Source organism: Mus pahari, chromosome 3 (assembly GCF_900095145.1).
Source record: "Mus pahari chromosome 3, PAHARI_EIJ_v1.1, whole genome shotgun sequence".
NCBI lineage: Eukaryota > Metazoa > Chordata > Mammalia > Rodentia > Muridae > Mus > Mus pahari.
In genome coordinates, this window is record NC_034592.1 from 40,714,724 (window position 1) to 40,727,175 (window position 12,452).

The following is a 12,452-nucleotide window of genomic DNA, read 5'->3' on the forward strand; positions in this document are numbered from 1 at the left end:
CCTTCAGCATCTCTGTTTTTCCGTTTTACAGGGGGCTCCCATTTTCCTGCCTCTTCCTTCATTCTTGCTTAATCATATGGAAAGTGCTTAAACCAGGACTGATCTCTATCCAGCAGGTAGGCAAGCCTGCTCCCCAGGGGCCTTCTCATCAACCTCTCCTGAGCTGGGTTCTTTTCATACATCCTGATAGGCTTTTGCATTTGTATTTTCTCAGCATGGTGCTGTTTGGGGATGAGCTTAGGCTGCAGGCCAATCTTTTATGCCTTCCTAGAATGATCATGAGCCTCTCAACTATCCTTTCTTTTCCTCATAGTAATCTAAATAATATGCATAATATCTATAGCTCAATTCAGTACATTCATCTTGTGGCATGGTGTTCTCACAATGGTGCAGCCCTGGAGTGTGGACTACAGGCTGTTATGTATCAAACAGGAAGGAACCTCTCTCTACATAGTTATGTTTCACTCTCCTCTTGTTAAAGCTGCTCCTGATTTAAACAGTTTTAAAAAATGTTGAGTTTGTAAATTAATCATTTTGATATATTATTAGCTATTATATGTGTCTTATAAATAAAACCTACACTTCACTAATTTTAATAAAAAAAGTAATTGTCAGAAAAGGAGGGTCACCCCAACAAACAAGAGTAGCACTTTGGAGGCTGGCTCAGAACAGTTGCCATAGTACACCGCCAGCCAAGTCAGCTAATGTATGGCCATCCTGATCTCCAAGTGCATGACCAGGCCAGTCTACAGGGTGCGACTGTCACAAGAGAAAAATATTGGGGGAGGGGAATGGGAACGAACAAATCTTTAAATCTTTAGGAATTAAGAAAACAATTCCTTAAAAGATCAGATTTCAAGTTAACAACTTGTATTTCAGGAAACAATAAAAGAATCTAGGCATCTCTTTATAACTACATGTATCTGTTTGTGTAGGAGGACATACTACCAAGGAAAGTCGGAGGACAGAAGGCAACTTCCCAGTGGTGTTTCCTCTTGACATGTAGATTGTCGGATCAAACTTGAGTCATCAGGCTTGGCATCAGGCACCTTTACCCACCGAGGTATCTTTGCCATCCTCTAGTTCAGTGCTTCTCAGCCTTGCTAATGCTGCGACCCTTTAATACAGTTCCTCATGCTGTGGTAAAAACATAAAATTGTTTACAAACATAAAACTTTGGTTGTTACTTCATAATTGTAATTTAGCTATGGTTATAAAATTATGACATAAATATCTGATATGCAGGATGTCTAATATGTGACTCCCAAAAAGATCACAACCCACAGGTTGAGAACCATCACTCATTAGTTTTTAATAATTAATAATAATAATAATAATAAATTATGGGTTTTAATAATTGGATGTTTCCATACATTGTAGTGTCTGTGTTCCTTTATATTCAAACTTTTGTCAATATGTTTTTATGTTAAAATGATGTATCCTGGAACATAATATGCAGACCTGATCTTGTGGTTTAATGCTAAAGTACTTTCCTAACATGCATCAAAGCCCTAGCCTCAATTCCAAACACTTGAAAAGACACTGTGTGTTTTATATATATATATCTAACTAGTAACCCTGAAACTTAATAATTTTTCTCCCAGTGATTTGAAATGATACATTTAGCATTACTAAACTCTATACACATTTGAAAGTATATTGGATATTTTATTTTTAATTATTTTCAAAAATAGTATATGATGTTCACTTACTGCAGTCTTAATTAATTGATTGAATATTGGGTCTGATGGTTTCCCCACACACTTTCCTCCACTCCTTTTATTTCAACGAAAACAAATGTTAAGACTAAAATCGCGAGGCCTGGAACACTGAAGGAGGTTAATAAAGGCCCTGTGTCTGATTATTAAGTAGCCTTCAGCTGGTATCAACAGAGGTATGGGAAAACGACAAATCAGTCAGGGCAGACTCTGGTCAGGCCCTCTTTACAAAGTCCATCCCAGAGTGCTCAAGGCACTGCTGCCCTTTCCCCTAGTCACCTTATCAGCTTTGTGAGTAATTGTGCATGGAACTGTAACAGACTACATTGTGGATAAGGCTACCTTCTCAGAAGCCCTTCTCCCAGTCTATAAAGGTAATCACTCAGAAAAACCAGTAGGGAATGAGCTAGATATACAGTAGTCAAGGAAAACTACTGCTACATTTTGTTAGCTATATCGTTGTTATCAGAATGACCCTTTGTATTTAAACCTCCTTGAGGCTGCCTCTGCATGCACTTTAACAAAGGGTATGAAACCTCAGATGAGTGACTTTGTTACAATATTACTGACATTCTTCTTTTTTTCTTTGAGTGCAGATCATGGGAGAAAAATATCCTGAAAGGGAGATCCGACTTACCATGATTTGGGAAAGAACAAGGATATCCCATCTAACTTGTAAGTGTTCATAGGATGTATTTAATTACCACAATGCAGAACCCATTAGCTGCTCCTCACCTTGGAGCAGCCCAGTCCAGTCACTGTGTGGAGTGTTTGCTGTGCTTAATTTTGCTGAAAAAGGTTTCATTCAAATCTTGTTAAAACCGTCTATGCATGGTGAAGGAATTCTTTCCTTTATGAAGATAGAAGTCGAGTGACCCTTGAAACATATTGTTGATTGCTATCTTTAAGAAACTGAAATTTCATATTCAAAATCAATATATGCATTTTCATTTTACAGATCCTTTCCATCTTTCCATTGAATTTATAGTCTTACTCACTTTTACTTCACTTTTAAATACCTGTTTTATTGTTATTAGTTTATTATAATTTTCTTCCTATTGTAGCTTCTTAATGATACTCTTACTGTTTATAAACATCAAGATTATCTATTTAAGAAATTCAAATATATGTATCTATTTATCGTGTGTGTGTTTATGTGTGTGTGTATGTGTTGTAGGCATTTGGGCATATGAGTGTTTATTGAGTGGATTTAAATATTTTTTTCTAAATAGTTTGTTATGAAATTAAATTGGAGACATGTCCATTTACTAATTCAATATACACTAAAGACTTGTTCCTATAACATATGTAATGTATGTGTAATGTATACATACATAGTATGTATTAGTATTCATCAGTACCATTTACCAATTTAAAACAATAATTACTGAATAACTTACATTCTTTTGTGACTTTATCAAAAATCGAATTAGATATTGATAGTCTCTTATGCTCATTGACATCTCATGAGGTAGTGAGCTTGTGTGATCTACATGTCCTTCCTCACTCATTATTTGTTAGCTGTAAAAGATTTCCTTTTGTCAGAGAACAATGAATTTATGTTTTATTTGGCTGGGTTATCCTATTGATTGATGTTACCTTTATAGTTTATATGCATTTAATTGCTTTAGCTGTAGTCTCAGAAAGGGAATGTTGGAAGTTCCCTTTAGTTCTTGCTTGACTCCTCCTTGAACAAGTCCCCAGGGAAGAATCTTGAGTTCAGTATTCTCTGCACTCTTGCAGACTTAACAGCAGTGATTAAAAACTCGTTTGGCTTACCTTAAAATCCTATGCTCACAAGTTTTCCTTAAGTATTTATGTCCCTATTGTAGGGAAGCTCCGACTTAGCTCAAAATACCCAAAGACCAATTTCTCAGTGCAGAGCAGATTTATTTGCCCCACAGGGAGAGAGGGCAAAGCTAAAGGGCAAAGACAGGAGGTAGAGGACAGGAGAGAAAGGGAAGGGAGCAAAGGAGAGGGGAAAGGCGGGGTAAGGAAAAGGAGTAAGACGTTTTCATCCATGAGGATCAAAGGACAACCTCTGCGTAGAAAGGCGACAGCCAGGGCCCGTAGAAAGTGGTCATTTATAAAGGAAAGGGGGAAACCTATGTTAGGATGAAGTATTTAATTTTATCTGGGCACATGAATTAGGTGAGCCAAAGGGGCTTTTGATTATTGGACCCCAATACTTTGATAGCTGGACCCTGATAGTCAGCTTTGGGAGGAGGGCCCGCCAGAGTCGTATTTGCCATGTAAGATAGATGCCCTTCACCTATGTCCCCGATCCTCACATGGCAGAGTTGCTGTCCATGTGTTCCCAGTATCATAACCTTTCCCTTGTAACCAACCATATCCTTTTCCTAATACTCAAAAACAAAAACAAAAACAAAAACAAAAACAAAAAAACACCTTAATATCCACATGTCCATACACAAAGGCTTTAAAAGTGATTTTTTTTTTTTTTTTTTTAAGCAGAAGAGTATTTTTCAGAACTTTAAACTCACTGGTTTTTTCAGCACTTGGGGGAGTATGACAGTTTTCTGAAATATTTCACACTGTGTTAATTCTTGAAATTTTGGAGTGCCAAGCTCTTCACTTTTTAGGATTCTTCAAATATCTAGTCATGTCTGTATTGATCACTTCGTCTCTTTCCAGCAACCTCTTTGGCATCTGTGTGATCCTATCCACTCTTCTTGTTTATGCTCTGCATCCGTGTATATGCATATATAATTTAAGTTTCACATATCCACACTTTAACTTTTATCTCCCTTACTTTCCATTCTTTGGCAACTACTAACGACTTTTTCTTATTTAAAAAAAAAAACAGAAATAAATGAATAAACAAACAAACAAACCAAAAACAGGTTTTCTCCTTCTTTCTAGTCCTCTTTTTCTCTCTCCATGTGTCTGAATCTTCAAGATTACCTTATTTTGATCATTTTTAGGTAAATTTCTTTTTCTAGTTTAGACTAAGTAGTCAAAAATTGCATTTTTCTGATTTTCATTGCCTATTTCCTCTTGTCCTTATTCTATTACTGTTTTGATGCCATTTCTCAGACACCTTAGTAGTCCTTTATGTTTTTGTATTCGCTTCGCTCATTTTTCCTCAGGAACTTTTACAAGCTTTGATGACATCTATTTATACAGTTCACATTAAATGATACCAACTGTGGGAGGTCCCTTTATTACTCCATACTGCCCTGTCCGTCCTGATGGGATTTAATGTGTGTCCTCCTCTTAGCCTTTGTTAGGGTTTTTAAATCACTACATGGTTTGCAAGACTCTTATGGTTTGCTCTCTATTGTTTTAACTAATTTTTGTTTTTAAAGAAAATGGAGATAAGGAGCACACGGTCATTGTTATTATCAAATGACATTTTTAGTATAATTTTTTTTTTTTTAACACAAAGAAATGGTGTCGGGCTGGAGAGATGGCTCAGAGGTTAAGAGAACTGACTGCTCTTCCAGATGTTCTGAGTTCAATTCCCAGCAACCACAGGGTGGCTCACAACCATCTGTAATGGGATCCGATGCCCTCTTCTGGTGTGTGTGAAGAGAACTACAGTGTACTCATATACATAAAACAAATAAATATATATATTTTTTTTTTAAAGAAAGAAGTGGTATCATGATGCCCACGTTATTTCTTGGTATAAGTACTTTATAAAGTAATTATTCATTAGATATGGAAAAACAGAAGTCAATGTAAATATTTAGGTGATCCTGTGGGCATAAAACTTATGTCAACATTAATTTAGTTTTTGAAACAAAAATAATTGTTTCTGATTTTTAAAATGCCTCTATGGAGTCAGTCAAGGCCGACTGCTGCAAACAAAGACAAATAGAGCTATGGATAAAAGACTAAAAATTCACATCAAAATGGCATCTTATAGTGCAGCAGGACATCCCATATCGACTACTTGTGATACTAGTCACACCAGATTATGAACCATGGACACAGCCATGTGACAAGGGGCTAGCATCATCCACCACAAGCAAGTGCAATTGCATTCTTCTGTCCACATGAGTGAGCTAAAATGCAGATTCTTACCCAGTTGCACCCGAAGATTAGGATACAAGAAAAGCTAGGACAGATGACTCATAAGAGTTTTGCCCAAGCGCTGATCTACTAAAGCTGTAAGATGATGGATGCGTATTGTCTTGTGCTATTAAGGTTTTGGATAGTTGTGCAGCCATAGCCTACAACATATGCAATTAATATTAATCTGAAATTATTTTACAACAAATTCTCTGGTGATATATAATAAAATTTTCTCTCTTTATGTTCATTAATTATTTTTACAAAATAGATGAAAAGCAAATATGAATTCAAAGTAATGACTAGTTGTCATGAATTGCAGTGAAATACATGCAGTTCCATACATCTCACTGATAGTTTTCTTTAACTGTATTTGTGCTTTCCTCCTCCTTTACTTGGAAAGATCAAATACATTTACTTTGTAATTATTCTCAATGATAAATGTATCTTTTTTATGTTAATTATAACATACAGTCAATCTTATCAAAAGAAAGGAATGATAAGCTAAAAGTCAAATTATAATAACTAATAATATGGTGATTTCTTAAAATAGTGGGAAAATATGTTCCATTATGACAATCAGGCCCTGAAGATCTACCTTATAAGAATTTAGGTCTGAAAAGAATGATACGATTCCATCCTTTTTTATTTTTGTTTAGAAAAAAAAATGATTTAAAAAACCACACAATATATTCTGATTACAGTATCCTCTGTTCCAAATCTCTCAGTTCCTCCCTACTGCCCCTCCTATCTGGATCCACAGCTTTCTATCTCTCGTTAAAAGAGAAAAACAGAAATCTGGGGAATAAAATAAAATAAAATTAAAAGAAATAAATTGGAATATAACCAGACAAGATAAAGAGCCAGAGGAAAACCCCAACAAATGCACATAGCTACAGAGACACACACATTCACATCCATAGGAATACCATAAACTCAAATCCAAAAGCCATACTATGTACACAGAAGCCCTGTAACATTAAAAATCAAATGCCCCTACTACACATTATGAGGCAAGGAACCTCCAGAGATGCCATTGAGTTCACTTTGTGTTGGCCTTGTATTGCTGAGCATACCATACTCTTAGGAGTGTCAACCTCCCTTGAGGCACTCAGATGTCGTCTCAGAGAAATGAAAGAAAATAATAGGTAAGACAATCACTGTATGTAGAAATTGGAAAATACCAAGAAAATATTCCAATCAATCTTTCTAGGTGAGGAAACTCAGGTTATGTCATCTAATCAAAAGAACTGAAGTAGATAAGTGGAGAAATCTAGGTTTGAAGATATATCAGGATTTATTTATAGTTTGCTATTTTTCATTATTATGGGATTCTTATTCATTGGCCAGGGAATATTAAAATAAATATTTACAGTACAAATATTTGAGACTGTGTGTTCAGTGAAAAGAACTCATTTCAATAAACTATTGGCCATAGTTTACACTTGAGGAAACTTCTCTTAGCTGACTCTGTTGTCACTGCTCTAGCAATGGAATACTAGGAACAAAATTCGACTCTGACCCTGGGACTAATATTAAATATGGATAACGATCAGCCCTCTGATCTTCAATTCATTTCAATGAAGGCATTACAAAAGTCATTATTCTTATGACATTCTGACTTTAGCAAATAGAAATGTCGCTCTTTAGATAGGGAATACTCATAATCTATTCTAGAGAAGCCATTTGGTTAAGGGCAAGGACAAGTCAAGGACTATTCCTTCCAAAGCTTATTATTAAAACAAATTAGAAATACAATCTCTAAAGATTTAGTGTAAACATGTACCAATTAAGTAAAAGCAAGGCAAGTATAAAAAACATCACTGCCAAAATGGATGATTGGTTAAATTTTATACTTGGAGACTTTAAAGGAATGTTGTCATGCAGTAGAACATCAAATGCTTTGACAGTCTACATTTTATATATGTTTTCTTTTTTAATGTTTTTCTGTCTCAATATATGCTCAAGTGTGCAGTATATGATAATGTAAAAGTTAGGAAGATTTATGCAATTTCTTACCCTATGACATCCCAGCATTAAGACAATGACAAAAGTACTCTGTTTTACATTTTTATATTCTGTTACTTGGAGTACTCAAAAGAACAGTATGAACTGACTGCTGCTAAGAGGTGTGGAAAAGCTTCTAGTGTTGGGCAGGAACTAAGAAATCAGCAGTGTAGAAGACTCTAGTCAGGCAGATGCACAACGTGTATCTTGCTCCCAGGACCTGTCTATGTGAACTGAAGGTGTTGGGAAAAAGTCTGGAAACGCTTATTAGTAGAAAATGATGCAGAGCTGTGGAGTTCCTACAAGTAAAAAGTAGATACTCTGCTTTTTCAGACATTGCATAGTTTTAGCAAAGTCTGGGAACTAACATAATTAGTTCCATTGGCAAGAATCATATAAGGTATTAGTACCACCATCCAGTAACTGTCAACAAAAGTTTCATCTAAGAGTCTAAGGCTATGGATGAGTGCTGCCCAACACTGTCTTCTGGACATGATATGGCTATTGTACTTACGAAATCACAGCAGCAAAAGATTAATCCAGTTAATATTCTAGTATAGATAAGGGAGGGCCTCATGAAGAACTATCTCTACCTGAGGAGATATATTGACAGTTGATGTGGGCTGGAGGTGCAAGAATAACTCACTAGAATCATTCCCATGTTCTGTTTGGAAATAGCCTAACATTCCCATGCTTATTGGTGGTACTGGATTTAGTGAGATTTTTAAAAAGGACATGAAGCTGATAAAGAGATATGTTGGGAAAATCCGTGGGGACTTGGAGAGGAAAATAGGAGTGGACATAATAATATTTCATTATTTGTGTATATGTGTGTGAGTGTGTGTGTGTGTGTGTGTGTGTGTGTGTGTTTGAAATTATAAAAGAATACATTTTAAAAAATAATCCAGTCCATAAATTAGCACAAAGATTTCTATTGATGTTAAGTATAACTCCAATCAAAGTATCTTGGACAAGACTCTCAAGAACAGAACCCACATAACAGGAATTGGGTAAGAATTGCTCAACAAAGAAAGAGAATAGTTATAAAAAGAAGAGTGAATAAGATATAAATATATGTGCAAGTGTGTGTGTGTGTGTGTGTGTGTGTGTGTGTGTGTGTGTATGTTCTACACTAGGTAAAAAATCAGGAACTGCAGAATGAACATTATCAAACCACTGAATCCTTAGTTCAAATTCATTAAAAACATCTCCCTAACAGTTTGATCCTAAACTCTGGCAGTTTTGGAATTTGCATTGAACTTAGTTAACACATACTTTGAGCTTATGAGGAGTACAGAAGATAGAAATGCTTTAATTTCCTAATGCTTGTCTGGAATAGTTGGACTGAATAAAGTATTTTTTTACTTACTGAAACAAAAAATTTACATGTAATATATTTCCATTAGACTATTTTTTTTCTCCTCTGATTCTGTCTTCCCCACCTCTTTAGTCATTGAAACTTCCTGGTTTGTCTCTCACAAACTCTCTCTCTCTCAAAAAAATATAAATAAATAAAAACAAAAACATAAAACCAAAGCAAAGATCAAAACCAACCAAACCAACCAAACCAACCAAACAAAAAGTAATAAGACAAAACAAAAAATCAAAATAAAAATTACCCACACCCACAGAGTCTATTTTATTTTGGCCTGCTACTCTGGGCATGGCCCCTGTCCTGTAGAATGGCTACTATGTCTAGAGATACTTCATTGCAGAAAACTCATCTCTCCTTTCCCAGCAAATCTCAATTGCAAATAGCTTCTTGAGTTAGAGGTAGGACTTTGTAGTTGAACTGAATCTATCTTGAAGCCAAAATATTTCAGTTAAAAATATTTTATTTCCACAAATACACATAAAATAAAATAAACTTTATCTTCTGAATATTGACATCATTTTTATAGACATGAATTTTAAAATGTACATGTATAGTTATACATAGGCACATGAATAAAATCGACTCAAGCTTATACTCAAAATGCTTATGTTTGTACATTTATATATTATCTTATAGGCATGCATATTATTTTCAAAGCATTTGAAGCTTCAGAATCTATTTTCCTGTCTGAAACTCCATGTTACTAAAGAAACCTGGCTTTAAAATTTACATTCTTTGCTTTACAAGACACAGATGATAGGTGACTTTTGTTGTTGATGTTTGCGGTTAACTCTCAAGAGTAGGTCAGCAACAGAGTCAACAAAACACTTTTGCCTTTGTGTTAGATGAGGATCATATACTTTATTTTCTTTAGAGGAAATCATATAAGAAATTAAATTTAATATTAAGTCTTCTTTCAGCATAAGTTTGAAACAGCAATGCTAAGAGAACATATTTGGCATTAAGACGTCAGCATAGGAGACTTAAGATCGTTAGACCAGAGGAGGTCAAATTACCCAGAGTAGAAGAAGATGTACCACTTGTAAAACTCACATCTCTTCTTTGAATTAAAGGGAAAGGTAAAGTGTGTAACCAAGACTAATTGGCAGCTTCCTAGATGGTAGACCTATCAAAAGGTGACAATGAGAAGCTTATAGTGTAGTAGGATCAGGGCAAAAAACTTCAGTTCCTTAAACGTACAGAGGAAACTGAGGAAAATGAAGCAGATAACTGCAGTCATTGAATCTCTTAGGGTGAGGACTTTTTTTTTTTTTTTTTTTTTTTAATTTCTTTAATTTTTTTTTTTACCTGCAAAGTCAAGAGATCAAGGCATTGAAAGCCAAGGAGCAATGTGAATGTTATCTGGTATCTGTGGCAACAGGTAGTTAACCATGTTTTGTTTTTTTTGTTTTTTTTGTTTTTTGTTTTTTGTTTTGTTTTGTTTTGTTTTTGTTTTTTGTTTTTTTGTGTTTTGTTTGTTTGTTTTTTTGAGACAGGGTTTCTTTGTATAGCCCTGGCTGTCCTGGAACTCACTTTGTAGACCAGACTGCCCTCGAACTCAGAAATCCACCTGCCTCTGCCTCCTGAGTGCTGGGATTAAAGGCGTGCGCCACCACGCCTGGCTTTAACCAAGTTTTAAGGTGTTAATCTCACAAATGCTAAGATTGATTGTGTATGTAAAGCAGCCTTGCCCCACTCATGAGATTGTTAGTAGTCACTTACAGTTTAAAAAGAAGAGAGGGCACCATAATAAAAGGACATAAGTGCTATGAACACTTACATAAGGTGTTTTTCACTGCTAGCATGAAACATGAGACAATGAATGTAATAAGCCTTTTTGGATTGGGAAAGTTACTCAACTAGTCAATATTAAAGTAACATCTTTTACCTTACAAAATTTCTTCTGTGTTCAAGGAATATTGATTTGTTGGAGTGGACAGGAAAGAAATATTAGAATCCTGTTGTTAATTAATGGGTCTTTATTCCTCTATCTTTAGTGTAAATGTTGAGCAATATCTTATACAACGGAAGGTCCTATCCTTATTGCTGAGTTTACCAAGGCCATTAATGGTGAGAGTGGTAGCTTATGGTATAGATGTTAACAGGACATAAAGATGTTTTCTAGCACGGTGTCACAGGGCTTCAATGGCTTGTATATGCTTGTAAATGCAATGTTTTCTCTTTTCTCTCATCTTCAGGGACCATAAAAAACAACCAACCAAACAACCAAGCAACAAACCAAACAAATAAAATCAGTCATAGATACACAAAACATAGTTGGTAAGATAAAATGCAAAAATTATGTAGAACTTAAATTTCTTTTCCAAAATTTGAAATCTCATACATTTAAGCCATCCAGAAGTCCTGTCATTCTGTAGAGAGTCTGTGGTTTTAGAGCAAGTCCTTGCAGAAACAATTTGCTAAAATGCTTTCTAGCAACAGTAAAACAAACCTGGAGAGATGACAATGTTATTCTGAAATCCTTAGGGACAATTAGTAAGTTCACTAGGAAAGTCACTTTTTGCTGAGAACTCTAGGATGTTTAGTTTTCCATTACCTGAAAAAAAAAAAAAAAGAAAAAGAAAAAAAGAAAAAGACAATGCAACAAGGGAAGTAAGTTTTCCTAGAATAGAATTGCAAATTAATAATAGTAATAATAGTAATAATAATAATAGATGGGAAATGATTGAGCATGGATACAAGAAGTATCCATAAGTTAACTGAATAAATATAGAAAATAAAATGATTTTTTTTATAAAGTAGGGAATGGACGGCAGTTCTTTATCTTTTTTCTCAATATAATATTAAATATTTTCTTCATTTACATTTCAAATGCTATCCCAAAAGTTCCCTATACACTCCCCACGCCCTGCTCCCCTACCCACCTACTCCTACTTCTTGGCCCTGGCATTCCCTTGTACTGGAGCATAGAAAGTTTGCAAGACCAAGGGGCCTTTCTTCCCAATGATGGCTGACTAGGCCATCTTCTGCTACATATGCAGCTAGACACACGAGATCTGGGGGTACTGGTTAGTTTATATTGTTGTTCCACCTATAGGGTTGCAGATCCCTTCAGCTCCTTGGGTACTTTCTCTAGCTCTTCCATTGGGGGCCCTGTATCCATCCAATAGCTGACTGTGAGCATCCACTTCTGTGTTTGCCAGGCACTGGCATAGCCTCACAAGAGACAGCTATATCAGGGTCCGTTCAGCAAAATCTTGCTGGCATGTTCAGTAGTGTCTGCATTGGTGGCTGATTATGGGATGGATCCCTAGGTTGGATAGTCTCTGGATGGTCCATCCTTTTGCCTTAGC